The sequence below is a fragment of the Etheostoma spectabile genome, chromosome 7, assembly GCF_008692095.1.
Source record: "Etheostoma spectabile isolate EspeVRDwgs_2016 chromosome 7, UIUC_Espe_1.0, whole genome shotgun sequence".
Lineage (NCBI taxonomy): Eukaryota > Metazoa > Chordata > Actinopteri > Perciformes > Percidae > Etheostoma > Etheostoma spectabile.
Genome location: NC_045739.1, coordinates 20,815,825 through 20,830,207, shown reverse-complemented (window position 1 = coordinate 20,830,207; position 14,383 = coordinate 20,815,825). Strand labels below are relative to the sequence as shown.

Genomic DNA, 14,383 nt, shown 5'->3' with positions numbered 1-14,383 from the left:
TGTGTGTGTGTGTGTGTGTGTGTGTGTGTGTGTGTGTGTGTGTGTTGTACAGTTTGTGTTAATCTTTCTACCTTTTTTTCTTAAGCATCTCAGTCTCTTACTGTTGCTTGTACGTAACCACAGACATCAACAGGAAGTCAGAGGAACAGATAATAAGCTAAATCGAGCCTTGCCTTGTTTGACAGAAGTCGCAGGACACAGGTTAGGGTTCGGCTATCAAATGACTAACTGGACAATGTTCCTGTATGACTGACTCTAAGAATTAATGGGTTTTGTTTTCATCTCTGTAGGGAAATTAATCTCAAAACTTATCCTGTGTTGTGGGTCTTTTTTTTTATTCCTAGCCTGAACCCAATTCATGACCCAATAGGTTTGAGTTGGGTCAGGCTCTAATTTCTCTTAGTTCCCTCAGGCTGATGCAGATCAGTTTCATTCTATTTTTCTTTAATCAGAGCATGACAAACAATGCATTGTTCATGTTGCTCATCTAAAAGTCCCTGTTTAAAAGACAGTGAGTTTGACTGGGGTGTCAAATGAAAGTCATCTGCCATGAAACAAATGTGGCTCTTTAGATATGACAGGGCTGGGCTTGATTTCTGGGCACTTTGCATGCTGTACCCTAATTCTGTCTTTCTTCTAAACTATACGTCCAAGTACCGTGGCAAGCAAGCGATTGCCTTCTTCTTCCTGTCCCGGTCAAAGATTTCGTTCCCTCTTTTTCTCCTCATCTACTGTCTACTTTCCTCCTAACTTTCAATTTTTGTATCCTTTCATTTTACATATCAGGCATTTAGCCAACACTTCTGGGCACAGCAATTTGCAAAATTGAGGAGATAGTGGGCATTTCTCAATACCAAGTAAGCAAAGAACGGACTTGTGTTCTTGGGGAGACCGTACTTGCTAGCTGTACCTGGAAGACTGAACTCGCAAGTTCAGAAGCACACAAAACGCTGTTGACAGTTTTGAGACGAAGCGTTCTTCCTGTAATTGCGCAACACCCCCAGCAAAGAGGGCGCTTAATTGCCACTTTATAGTTAGCTTTGATGGGTGTATTCATAATAAAGCATGGACGGTCACCCTTCACACCGCCTTGTTGTTTTGTTGTTTAGTCTTCCAGGTTTTCATTTAAAGTGCTGTTAAGTATCACGGGCCAATAACTATATAAATACCGACACAACGGCGGGGAAAAAATCCTTGTAACATTGTTCGGGATTCAATTTTAATTGAAAGCAGAAAAGAAACGTTAAAATAGGTATTAAAATTATAGATGGACTGGGTAAAGTTAGTCACTGCCGTCTGTATACGTTACCGAGAAGCAGAAGAGGAGCCCGAGAGGGAGGACAGCCAGGATGAAGAAGACAGATATATATATGACAGCGGAAAAAATTGTTTAAAATATCTTACAATATCTTGGACCTGGCTTTGCTGCAGTGGTCTGTCTAAATGTGGGGCCAGAGGGGTCTGTCTAGACGTGGGGCCAGAGGGGTCTGTCTAGACGTGGGGCCAGAGGGGTCTGTCTAGACGTGGGGCCAGAGGGGTCTGTCTAGACGTGGGGCCAGAGGGGTCTGTCTAGACGTGGGGCCAGAGGGGTCTGTGAGCTGACTGACTGACCGGCTCGCGAGAGTCATCCCCGGCTGGCGAGCTTGCTACGCCCGCCGGGGTTTGCGGAGCTTTCAAACTCCGAAGGCTTTTTTAATTCACCATCAATTTTCGTGGAACTGCCTATATTCAAAATCTGCACAGCTGATTTCTCGCCTTAAAACATCTTAAAAATGAATTATTGATTTAATAATAGACGTAAATTGTGAAAATATGTGTACCGGAAACATAAGCGCTTTACACCCGAATTGAATGCTGGGATACCTGCCCGGCCAAGTTCACACAAGTTACCATCCGATGTATCCTCGGTAAAATGGGCGTGTCGAGATCACATCCGGGGATTTTAACTGTTCTTGGCGAAATGCTAACTTGTGTATTGGGTCAGTACTTTGGCCACCAAACATGACGTTTCACAAGAACACAAGGACACAAGTCCATAGAAGAACACATATTGAGAAACGCCCTGCGATTACTGAAGGACACTTTCCAGGCATACATAACTCTGAGATCCTGGGACTTTTTACAAGTATGTGCTTTGTGTTTGTTTGTGTGTGACTGTATTTTCATACTGAGGATTATTGCATGCACTGAAACACAAAAAAATAAACAAAGTAAAATAAAGGAGGCAAAATAAAGGAAAAAAGCGGAGTGCAGAACCTGGTAAAGCTTCAACAATTTGTTTTATCCGACATGCACTCTACTGATTCTACTGGTAATAATTTAACACAATCCAACATATGTGAAAGAATACACATCAATATGTTTGTTCACAGTATATTCCTCCTTAAAGAATGTGGAATCACCTTGTATAAACTACTACTACGCTTAGAACATCACGTTTTCAATCAGAATGAGCATGTGTAGTTTAGGGCCTCATAAAGCTATGATGCAATATGAAAACCTATTTATACAGAATCTGCTATCCCAGGAGGATACCAAGAGAGGACAATGTAAATTGGGAAAGTTCACGTTAAACTGGCAGGTTTTGGGCAGGTAGTGTATTGGTGTTTTTCCATTACATGGTACCTGCTCAACTCGCCTCTGCTCTTCTCTACTCTACTTGCCTTTTTTGCTTTTCCATTATGATAAAAAGTCCCTGCTACCTGCAAACTGGTACTTTTTTTAGTATCATCTCCGTAGAGGTTCCAAACAAGATGATGCAATGCCAAAAGGTGAGATGAAAACCTGCAGACTACTGATTGGTCGGAGAGAATCGTCACTAATTGATAAATCATCATTGCTAGCGACAGACAGGGGTGGGGGGGTGTCCTGACCATAGCCCGGCATTTTTAAATAGTTTAGCCAGCGGTGTTTTATTTGCTGCCTCCAGCTGAGGCGGCACTAAAATCTGCAATGGAAAACGTGGGCGTCGGGGTGTTGAATCGAGTCCATACGAGGGGAGTTGAGCTGTTACCAGCAGTGGAAAAACGCCATTTGTCACTAGGTCAGCAAACGTCTCATTTGAACTTTGTAGGGCTTCCATTCAATGGAAGTCAGGCTGCCAAACTCATACTGAAATCTGGTGGTATTGTTGGAATAATCAAGCAATTCAACTAGCCTTTAACAAGACAAATGAAAACCTTATGGCGTCACGCGCTGGTTCCAGTTTCTCCTCACTGAGCCAATCCAGTAAGTAGTCGTGTCAAATTTCCAGTTGTTATGACTACAGTTACCCAATTTTGACTGCGTACCCGTAACTGCTTCTATGTCTGAATTTAGCATGAATCAGGCTTTACCTGGTTCGATGCTTTCACACTGCTCGTTGACCCATTCCTTCTCCTCTCTGATCTTTTCTTCTTCTCCTACATTTATTCGTCTACATCTGCCTCTCCCAGTGCCCAGTGAAGGGGCCTGCTGAGGGTGGCCGCTAAGCCAGAACAAACACACCACACCAGATTCCATCTCCCCAGGCCAACACTTACGCACAAACTTCCTGCTAATAGACCTCCACCCATCTCCTCTCGTTCCCTCCATTTTTCATCCCTGTACAGGTCCCTTTTTACTTGTACTTTCTATTTTGTGTTTTACTACTTTTCCTCCTTAAGTCTTCCAAATGTTGTACTTTTTCATTTCCTTGTTTTTGAAGCTAACTCTCTTCCTCTGTACTTTTGTCAACCTCTCTCTCTTCTTTTCATCTTTTATTTCTTGTTCTAGTCTCTCACTCCAATTTCCCATAACCACCGACACTGTTCCTTTTGTTTATCCTCTCCCTTCTCCTCTTCTCTCGATCTCAATGCTTCCTTCCCCTTTCCTCTCTTTCTTTTTCTAATTGAATCCTAACAAACATCTTCCTGTGTGTCTGTTTCTCACTTTCCCGTCCTCCTACCGAAGCTTTCTTTAAATCCTTTCACTCACTGCGCTTTCCCTTTGAACCTCCACTGTTGTTCTCATGTCTTGGTGGTCCCCGGTCTTGAAGTGTCTTTCCACTGGAAGGTCACAGGTTTGATCCCCAGTAACTAAATATCTTTGAAAAAAGACCCAGGACTCACTTGTTCTAACTTGCTCTGGATTCAAGTGCTGGGTACATGCCTAAAATGCTCTTGATAAACAGCAAAGTGAACACTGAAAGCTCAAGAAGAGTAGCATGACTTGACGGCATGCCAAAAAAACCAATATGACCAAAACAATCATGCCAATTCTTTATGTAACTACTGTTATGTAACTATCATGTTTCTCTGTACATTTTATTCCATATACTGTACATTTCCCCCAACTTCATGTTCACAAGTACAGCTGCCTCCTCTCAGGTGGGTCCAGCTGCTCAGAGAGCTGTGACCCCAATAACCCCCCCGCCATCCCTTTCCCTGCACTCTTCCCTCCATCTCCGTCTGCCAGCCTTCTGTCCTTTTCCTCTCTGTCCGTTGTTTTGCTGTACTAGCCCTGGCTCCTCCAGCTCTTTACATGGTCTTTGATCCATCAAAGCCGGAAGAAGCATAGCTAATGGATAGTGCTCAGCTTTCTACTCTCAACGCATGGCTTAGGAGCTGTGGGCTCCGAGAGGGATAAGTAAGGGTGAGGCAGCAGCCTTGGTATGTTATTAGTGTGAGAAACGGGTGTGTGGTTTGTGAGAGCCTGCGACACTGAGTTTGAGAGGGATTCGATGTATGTGCGTGATTACAGAAATTCAATTTTTATATTCTGCGCATTTCCTGGAATGAAAATTCAAGGCAGATCTTCCATTGTAGAAGAATCTAATTAATGCAATTTAGAACTGTCAACTGGCACAGTTACATAAAATGGGCATCAGAAACATTAGTAAATGTATAGAATGTGGAGCTGTTGAAGGAACTCTGCTTCATCGTTTGTGGGACTGTAATTCAATTTGGCAGAACAAAGAAAGCATTGATCCATTGATCCAAAAAAAAGACATTCCACTCCCACCACAATCATGTAAACGGGGAGATTTTCAAAACTTAACCAGAGTATCTTTAAAGACTAAAAATATCTTTCTTCCACTATGTATGGTCATAAAGACGGTAATCATTAAAAAACTGGATTGCTGGAACACCAACTCAGAAAGAATGGATTACTGAAGCAATATACATGATTAAGTTGGAAAAGACTGCAAAATAATGTGACAGAATATGATGAAACATGGACGCCTAATGTCAGCCTTTTTGAATACTTGATTCTGATTGGTCAATCATAGCATTCTACGGTCTGTTACGTACGTTAAGTATAACAGACCGTTGTCGTTGACTGTGTTGTGATCATCAGACTCTGGAGGACCAATTTTAAATCTATAAATGGTTTTAAAATCAATTTTTGTGCTCATACAGAGCTCAAACTGCGAATCAGCGGTTCCCAGAGGGAGAGAGAGGGCGGAGGAAACGAGGGATCGCTAACAGTACAAACATAGCATGAGTTAGCTCCATGGTTAGCTCACTCACCAGGGCGACCTAGCTTCTGCCGGACAGGGGCCAGGACGCAGGCATTATCAGCGGGTAACCTCTGTATTAGTAGACGTGTGATGAGAGAGATAATAAAGTGAGCTTTTCATTATTGTGACTGGCTGATTCAAATCCATCACCCAGTTGGGATTCTAATTCACAACCAACGCAATGGTGGGTTTGTGCAGTAGCATGCTAATTATGGTTTTCTCTGGTGGTCTGCAGTGTTTTTACTTAACAGTCTGTTAACCTTAACAGAGGTGGTACAAAAAAAAAGTACCAGGGACTATCCACAACTTTTGCTAATGACAACCCATTAAAAAGCGAGTCGAGTAGAGTCGAGTCTAGGCCTACTATGCAGTGGAAAAGCGGCATTAGTTACATATGAATGCAGCACTCATGCAGCATTTCCTTTGATGGTTAGCCTATGGCTAAATAGCCTCCCCATTCCTTAAGCTCCCTTGGGAGAGCCAATCAGAGATCATTGATGAAAGCTGAGACGAATCAGCAATGAAAGCCAATGCTGGCCATGACCTTGTGTGCTTTCATCATCGCCATCATCAGCAAGCTAGAATAGAATGCAAAGGGCCTTGAAGTAAACAGAGTACAGTGATATCTTACTCCAATAAGATCCCAGAGAGTAATGTGAATAAGGTTAATGCAAGTCAGCATCAATGAAGCACCTAAAGACATCTGATTTACTAAAGTAGTACAGGCACATAAGATTACAAAAAAGGACAAAACAAGTTTGTCAACTGTTGCCATGCATGACCAGTCAGACATGTTACCTCTACCCCTCTCAAACAGGCCTTCTGATGGATGTTTCTAACTATGTTTCCCAATACCGAAACAGAGTCCTATAGTCCTAAGCATGTCAAGAGTTTATGTCTTACACCTGTTTTCTACCATAGTAAAAGGAATGTACTGTATGTTAAAATCTGTAAGAGTCAATTATAATCATTCTAAACCAGAGGAAAATAAGTAACAGGGATGTTTTTTTTTTAAACTTAATTCAAATTAAAGTGGGTTGGGACTGGGGGTTGGCAATCACATGCTCTATTTTTGAACAATACCACATGTATCCACCTGTTGACTAAAGCCCTTATGGTTAACATGGGTGGAAAATACTACCTTTGCACTTGCTCACTCTGTGTAACATTCTGTGTTGCAATACTAAATTGGGTTAGGAGAGCAATTTGGCTCTCACCAGATGATAGTAATCCCACTTACTTACTAGAGTTGTACTGGGAAGTCACCCAGAGACAAATAGCTTGCAAAGTTAATTGTCATGTGGGTTATATGCAGATTTGAGGAAGATTTCTGTAGTAGCTACTGTACAGTTTATCCCACTATTGGCATTAGGTATCTCTGTTTTAAGTCCTAGCCTCAGCTAGGCATCCGTAGTTTCAAAAATATGCCACATTAAATTCCATGCCCCAATGAAATGGCTGAACTACATAAACATGTAATTCTGACAGTCACAAATGCAGATGTTCTTCCTTTTTGCACAAACCTGCAGGAGTCTTTTTACGGCGGGCTTGAGAGCAACCTGGCTTAGCTTTATGATTATCCTTCAAATGCACCCCACATCTAATGCCTCTTAATCATGACAAGGTGGACTTCGTGAGAAAACCAGAAAGCACCCAGCCTAGCACGAGGGGACTTCAAGGCCCCGGTTAATCAAAAACAACACCTATGGGTGAAACACCTCTATCCTCAGAACTCAGGAGTCCCATATCACCCTTTTAGTGCTTTTCTGCACGTGAGGCCAGCTAACAAAGTGTTTACCTGTGTTTTTTTTTCTTTCATTTTTCTCCCTATTCAGCATGTTTCCCTCTCTCCCTCTTTGTATCTTGTTCCCATACTTTCTTTTGACCCCAGAAGACAAATAAAGGGGTTGCTGTCTCAAGCTGTTTCGTTTTCACTCCAAGCAGCTGAGAGGGAGGCCGAAGACATCACACAGTACATGTGTCCCTGTGGTGGAGCTTTAACGACCAAGCTGGATGCAATTCCCTGTTATGGCAACACTTTTGACTATGTGGACTACACACATGCACAGATATGCAGATGGAAAAAAACACAAACAGGAATGCACACATGTTGCTTGCACAAGAGAGTTTTTTTAGGTACATGTAGAAAGCTGGAGCCCAGCCACACCACAAAGGCATTATCATCCACTCCTCTTTACCCTCCTCTTTAGCCAAACATGGGCAAAAAAAACAAGTCGGACAAAAATAGATGTGGGTAAATAAACAAAGAAGGACGACATTGGTTGGGATGAGATTGGGAGAGATCAACAATGGAAAAACCTCCTGTGAACTAATCGACATGTACGGAACTTCAGTCCCCTTCTTCTGCGGTTGAGCTTACATCAACTCTAAACCTGCCAATCATGCTGTTGATGAGTAGTCACGGATACATTTTCTAAAAGCACAACGTCCCCTCCTCTTCAGCCTGCACATTGTTTACTATATGCACGCAATTGCATTTGCATCATTCAGACAGCCATTGTGCATCATCTTCAGCTGCTTTAGGGCCCATCGCACTCTGCAGAGCACCACAGCTCCCAAACAAGACAACTCTGTGGTGAAAACCATTGTAGACAGATGGGACGCAAGGCAAGAAGACACGAAGACAGGAATATAAAGCCAGTACAAAACGTTACAGTGAATATCACTAAATCTGTGACTCACGTCCTGCACCAGTGTGGGTGTCAATATTTAAGATCCCTGGTAACTGAGACATCCAAACGGTCTCTTCCTACCCCACTGGCCAATTAGAGGACTGGCGAGGTCCCAACTTGGCTAACTTAGCTGTCATGCTTATGGTTTTAACTCTCATCAACATCGGTTACTCACTTCACTTCTCCATTCCCATACTCGGACCGTGCTCGCTTAACACACACGCACACAGACACACACGACTTAACACAAAACACGACAGCCTATCTCGGCAATTACCAGAGCTGTCTGTGATAAAGTAGTGACTCCCTTAGTCAGGACAGACTGTCATATAGGCTCTGTAATGTTAAAGCGATACAGTTGGATCCTGTTATCCTGAATGACTCATACTGACTACATGAGTATTTGGTAAAGTGCAGAGCCTGCAGGAGGGAAACCAGAGGTCTGGGCTCAAGGCCACAACACTCTGACCAAAGATTACTCACTTCTTGATGTCTCTCTCCCCCCCCCAAAACTACATTTCTGTGATGATTTCCACCACCTATTGAGATGATTCAGAAGGTTGTTTACAGTTTACTGTTTGAATGAATATTTCAAGACCTAAAATCTGTTGTTTTTTTTCGCATGGTGTAATTCTTTCAGCCTTGGCATTGAAAAGCGCTAAACGCTAAGCTGCGGCTGACATGCTTTAACAGCAATGAGTGACATATTCCTACACTGCGACCACCAGGAAGAGATTAGACCAAGAGGTTTTCATTTGACAGGAAATGTGTAGGGTGAGGGGGATGTTGGGTCAGCTGTGATGTTTGCGTAGCATGCTGGGAAAACATAGACTATGGTGCACATTTTTTTGTTATAACTCCATCATACCGTCTCCTCGTCATGTCCTTTGTTGTCTTTATGTTAGCCAGACAGAAATAAGGCACCATGGACATGAATTAAATGACTCCAATAAATAAAGAACAGGGCTTTAAAAGTAATAGAAAAAGAAAAGTACAGTCCATTTTACATCTAGAATGCATTTTCTTTAGTAGAAATGATGGGGCTGGGAAGCAGGACTCTTAACCACAACTGTCCTGATGGTAAGCTTGTAATGTTAGAGAAACATCAGGAGGGCTATGTTGCTCTTCCTCTCATCCCTGCATCCTCCCCCACTAACGCTTTATCTATCTGTCCTTGACTGGACATCCTCTGCTTGTAAAGAGGAGCAGGCAGAGCAAACAGTTCAATGCTTAAGCTCATGTAAAATATATTTTGACATGTTCAGTGGATAAGGCCGAGAGACAAGGAGTAATCCTGAAACCCAGAGCGGAAGGAGGGATTGTAATTACTGGGATACACAGCTTTGCTCTGCCAACATACACCATCTGTAGGATGGCTTATCAGACAACCATTTTTCCAGAGTCCAAATGCCCTCAGGCTTTTTGTGAAGACTGGACTCAGAGTTTTAAAGACTAGCAGGCATGATACTCATAATGGTAGAGTCTGATTTCTGGAGAAAGACTTACTTTAACTCAATACCCTAGCAAAGATTTACAGTCCCTATCACTACCACTGCCTTTCTCTTTATTTAACCATGGCCTTTCATCAACCCTAGTGTTGTGCTGTCCAACAAACTTTGTTTGTTTGTTTGTTTTTCACTTGTTTTCCCAGAGCCAGGGCCGTGTATGAACAGATTTTTTTTCAGCGTACACAAAGATTGGACAGCTAACAAAACTGTGTCCATGTTTGGACTCCATTTGCAGTTATTACCCATATCCGGACACATCCGGTCTGATTTCCAAAACCTCCACTCTGGCCGGAGTTTTTAGAAAGACTCGTTTTCAGACGTGAATTCTCCGTTAACATGTAAATGGAGTGCACGAACAAAGGGAAATGTCCTTTTCAAAATAACCACGTACGTGTAAACGTGTGTTTTCCCTCCTGTGCTGCCTTTCCAACCTTTGCCCATCTACACGCCTGCTCTGAATCAGCCTCGTTAGATCTTCCCTGCCCCCAGACTTTTCCCCAGCCAATCAGCTCTCTGCATGTTCTCCTGCCTAATCACCTCATTCCCTGCACCTGAGCTTCTCTCCCATCTCTCCACCTGCACTTCATCCTGTCATTAGATTTCCTTCTTCAGGTCAGTGTTTGTTAAATCCTTGGTTTTGTTGCTGTTGCTGTCAGTTTTGCTTTGCCTGCGCAAACCTTTAATGAAAAAGTCATGTAAATGGAAAGCAAAGGAGGTTGTGATTAGGGGTGAACCAGTGGCAGCACTGCAGCAATAGAAGTATTTTAATTGTGTAAAAAAGCTTAAAACATGAGTTCCAGATACTATCATCAGGGGGAGGTTTAGATCCTGTTCACACGTACATGGTTATTTTGACAAATGGAGACATTTCCCTTCGTTTGTGCCCTTCGTTTACACGTGAACGGAGAATTCCCCTCTGAAAAGTCTGATAAGTCTTTATTTATTAATCTTTATCTTTATGCTTTTGGTGTTTTTTTTCCAAAGTTTGTTGATATTTTTAATGTTGACATTTTCAGCGCTTACTTTGAGGGCCCATTTTTTTGAGACCAAAAATAAATAAATTAACTGAAAACGGGTCAAATTTGACCCAAGGACAACATGAGGGTTAAACAAATTTTAACTCTGGTATTTGTGTTGGACTGTCGGCAATGAAACATTGGCACATTAAAGTTTTTTTGAATATTTGAATTTCTTAATGTTGAACGAGGATCAGTTTGGGGGTGACCGCTAACTCACCCGGTACAGCGTGCGCACCATTTAGACTAAGTCCTCGGTAGTGGCCTGGGTTCGAATTGACCTGCGTGTCATCCCTCCCCCCCTCTCTCTCCCCCATTTCCTGTCATTCATTAGCTGCTCTTTAACACCAAATAAAAATGGAGGATGTTGAACAAAATAAGGCCTTTACATTTGATTGATTTAAATTGATGGCTTTTGATTTTATAAGGAAACTCAAATCAGAGTGGTCACATTGGGTCTCCTCAGGGGGAGGTCTTGCATTGCCACATCTATCTCAAGGACGCGGTGAAGTCTGGCTTTTAGGGTAGGAGAAACAAACGCCATGGGTTGTTTTCATTTCTTTAAACCAATAGTAGCAAGGACGGAGTCTCTGCAGAATATTCTCAGGAAAGGAACATTTTTTTGGTGGAACATTTGCATCCTCCATAAGAAAACACCACATATGATATTAAATGAAGGTAACACACCATACAATAATATGAGCGATTTAACTTAGCTGGATCCCACGCCCGATGTCAGGCTTTATTCTGGAAATGTACTTTTTGTTAATCCAGACTAACTGAGGGGTAACAATCAGCCAATCCCCGTATACATTAATTCAGTCCAGTCCATGTCCGTCACTCTTTCAGTCTACTTCTCAGCAAGCCAATCCAAGGGTTTCAGTTATTCAGTGAACCAGCGGAAATGCCTCTTCTTGCCTAATTAGTCAGACAGGCCAGTGAACTTGTCACAGGCTTTATTTCACTCATTTTAATCCTTCCTCCTCCCACTGTTCCCATCTCTTTGCCCCTGGCCCCAGACTCTCTCTCTCTCTCTCTCTCTCTCTCTCCCCCCATCCATTTCCCTGTGGACTAGATTTTCCACTTGGAATCAAAGATAAGGAGGAACTGTTCTCAGAGAGAAGAACATGCTGAAATAAAGCCATTGGCCGTGTGGTGTGTGTGTGTGTGGTGTGTGTGTGTGGGTGTTGGTGTGTGGGGGTGTGTGTGTGTGTGTGTGTGTGTGTGTGTGTGTGTGTGTGTGTGTGTGTCTGAGAAAGAGAGAGAGTCTCTGTGTGTTTATAATAAAATAGAGATGGGTCAGCTGGAGGCTGTTGACCTTGTGGGCAAAGAGTAGGGAACATAGTGACAAGAAAACAACAAGAAAACATGAACTGTACACAAATTGTACATAGACTACCTATCATCACCAATCATTCTCTCTAGGAGGGGAGATTGTTCCAGAGAACTGGAGCAGACCCATTGACGGGATACTGTATGGTGTGGTAATGAGATGATTTGTCACCCAGCTTACGGCAACACCAGATGTAAATAGAAGCCTGTGGAGAACAGGATGGCTTACAGATGACAGAGGGCAGATCTCCAGATGTGTGAGTGCACGTAAACACGAACAACCATGGTACATATGCAGAGAAGGAGAAGGAGAGTAGAGGTGGTTGATACATGCACAAGGTTACAGGTAATAACTGCATAATATGAGATGAAGTGCAAGTGAGGAACCACCTTGAACTAATTAGACATGTAACACAGGTAAACCTTGACTGTTTAGCACACAACAGGTCACTCATACGTGAAGTACATTGCCAGAATAAGTCCGGCATTGCCCCTTCACAATAAGAACAACCTACAAGCTAACAAGCTAACGTTACACTCTGACAATTACGAGTTTTGACGGGAATTTGAACCATGCAATAATGCAGGCCTACTTGGTTTTCTTTCTTTGAATGGTTGTAAAGATTTAAGAAGAATATTGTTACGGCATTGGCTATCTAACTGGGCCGTATCAGGACCGATTGGCGGGAATTGCTGTGAAGTACTGCGGTGGATAGGAGCACATCATGTTTACCATGTATCCAGCTTATTTAAATAGCTCATGTCACGGTACTGAATGAACAGTGCAACTGTTCCACCAAAGTAAGTTGCCTCCAGAGACCGTTTTACAGAGGCACTGTTGCTGCATTTGGAGCTTAGCGCCACCCAAGATGATTGTGATTGGTTTAAAGAAATGCAAACAACCCAGAGCGAATACCTTCGGTGTATCTGGGATGTAGCCAGACTTCTCTCCACAGCGCTGTGAAGATACATCTGGCAATGTGAGACTAAAGCTAATCAGATAGGAAGGCAAACAGCTGTTATCTGCTTTTAATTTACGATATTTCGCCACATTATCACACATTTTAGAATTCACAGTATTACAGATTGTTGGCATGCTAGCTCCACCTTGCCTCAGTTTTCCTCCTACATACGAGGTTAGATAACCGCTGAGATGAACCCAGCCGCCAGAACCCCCCCTCGCCTTGCCTTATCCGACCTCTCCCTTCCTGGGCAGCACAGATGGAAATCTCTGTCTAACAACCAGTCAACAACAACACATTAGACAGTCACAGTAAGGCTATTTTTCTGTAGAACCACAAATACATGTTTTCACTGTTTGCTGTTGCACAATCTGCCCACTAGGTTTCTTTCAAAAAAGGAGATACTGTGAAAAATGAGATGGTCTGATAGCCTTTTAGTGACTTAACATTTCTTACATTTGAAATAAATAATAATGTCTACAGAAGTGGTCAGGCTGAGTCAGTGGTTGAGCAGGTGCACATGTACTGAGAGGTTTATGCCTCGACGCAGAGGTCCAGGGTTTGAATCCGACCTCTGACGATTTCTGACATGCCCCCCCTTTCTCACTTAGCTGTCCTGTCAAAAACTAAAGGTGGAAAAGCCCAAAAATAATCTTAAGAAATGTCTACAGAGAGTCTACTTCAGTCCTTTTTGTCTCTTGTTTCCACCGCGGTGCTGCGGAGGAGGGTCTGGCTTTCTACTCCTTACATTTTACAAAATTGGCTCGTTACTTTAGTTTTATACAAAAGGTAGTCTATCGTGTTTGACTGTGAGTGCACCGCGAGCGGGCGCGCACGCCGTGATTTTACTGTTTTGGCTGATTACTTTTGCAGATGACAGTTTTCATGGGGGTGAATACATTATTGCATGTTTACTTGGACAGCGGTGTGCGGGAGACCTTCAGGATCCCAAAGATAAGACAACCAAAGCTAGCAGGGCGATTTTGGGGCAGCTTTTTTCTGCCTACAAAAAAAAAGTTAGAGCCGCCAACAAGAAACCCTGGTGTGGGGATGGCATATTTTCATTTCTTACTGTTTGAATTAAGGATTTATCTCAACATTTTCATTTGAATAAAGTGTGTTTTATGATTAGATAACAAGGTAATTAACAGGGCTGTAGTACTCGAGTCCGGTCTTGGACTTTAGTCCGGACTCAAGACCGTTTTTCTATGGTCTCGGACTTGTCTCGTACTCACTAGTATTTGAACTCGGACTTGTCTCGGTCTTGGCCACTGGTCTTGCAAGATATGGCTTTTGGTCTTGACCGAGTCTAGGTGTCTTTATTATGTTGATAATAACATTGGAGGGAAAGTGAAACCCAAAATGATTGTCTTGATACTGTCATGCATAAGAC

The 14,383-nt window shown here is 42.7% G+C and overlaps 1 protein-coding gene and 1 long non-coding RNA gene across 11 annotated transcripts in view; one reads left to right on the top strand and one right to left on the bottom strand.

The window, feature by feature from the left end:
* Positions 1-14,383, bottom strand: part of tns2a (tensin 2a) — a 62,664-nt gene that overhangs the window by 24,815 nt on the left and 23,466 nt on the right. The gene's annotated exons all lie outside the window — the stretch shown is intronic.
* On the top strand, positions 10,503-12,132 carry LOC116691905 (uncharacterized). The gene is made up of 3 exons (XR_004332579.1): positions 10,503-10,603; positions 11,631-11,634; positions 12,122-12,132. It is a non-coding gene; the product is annotated as an uncharacterized LOC116691905 (long non-coding RNA).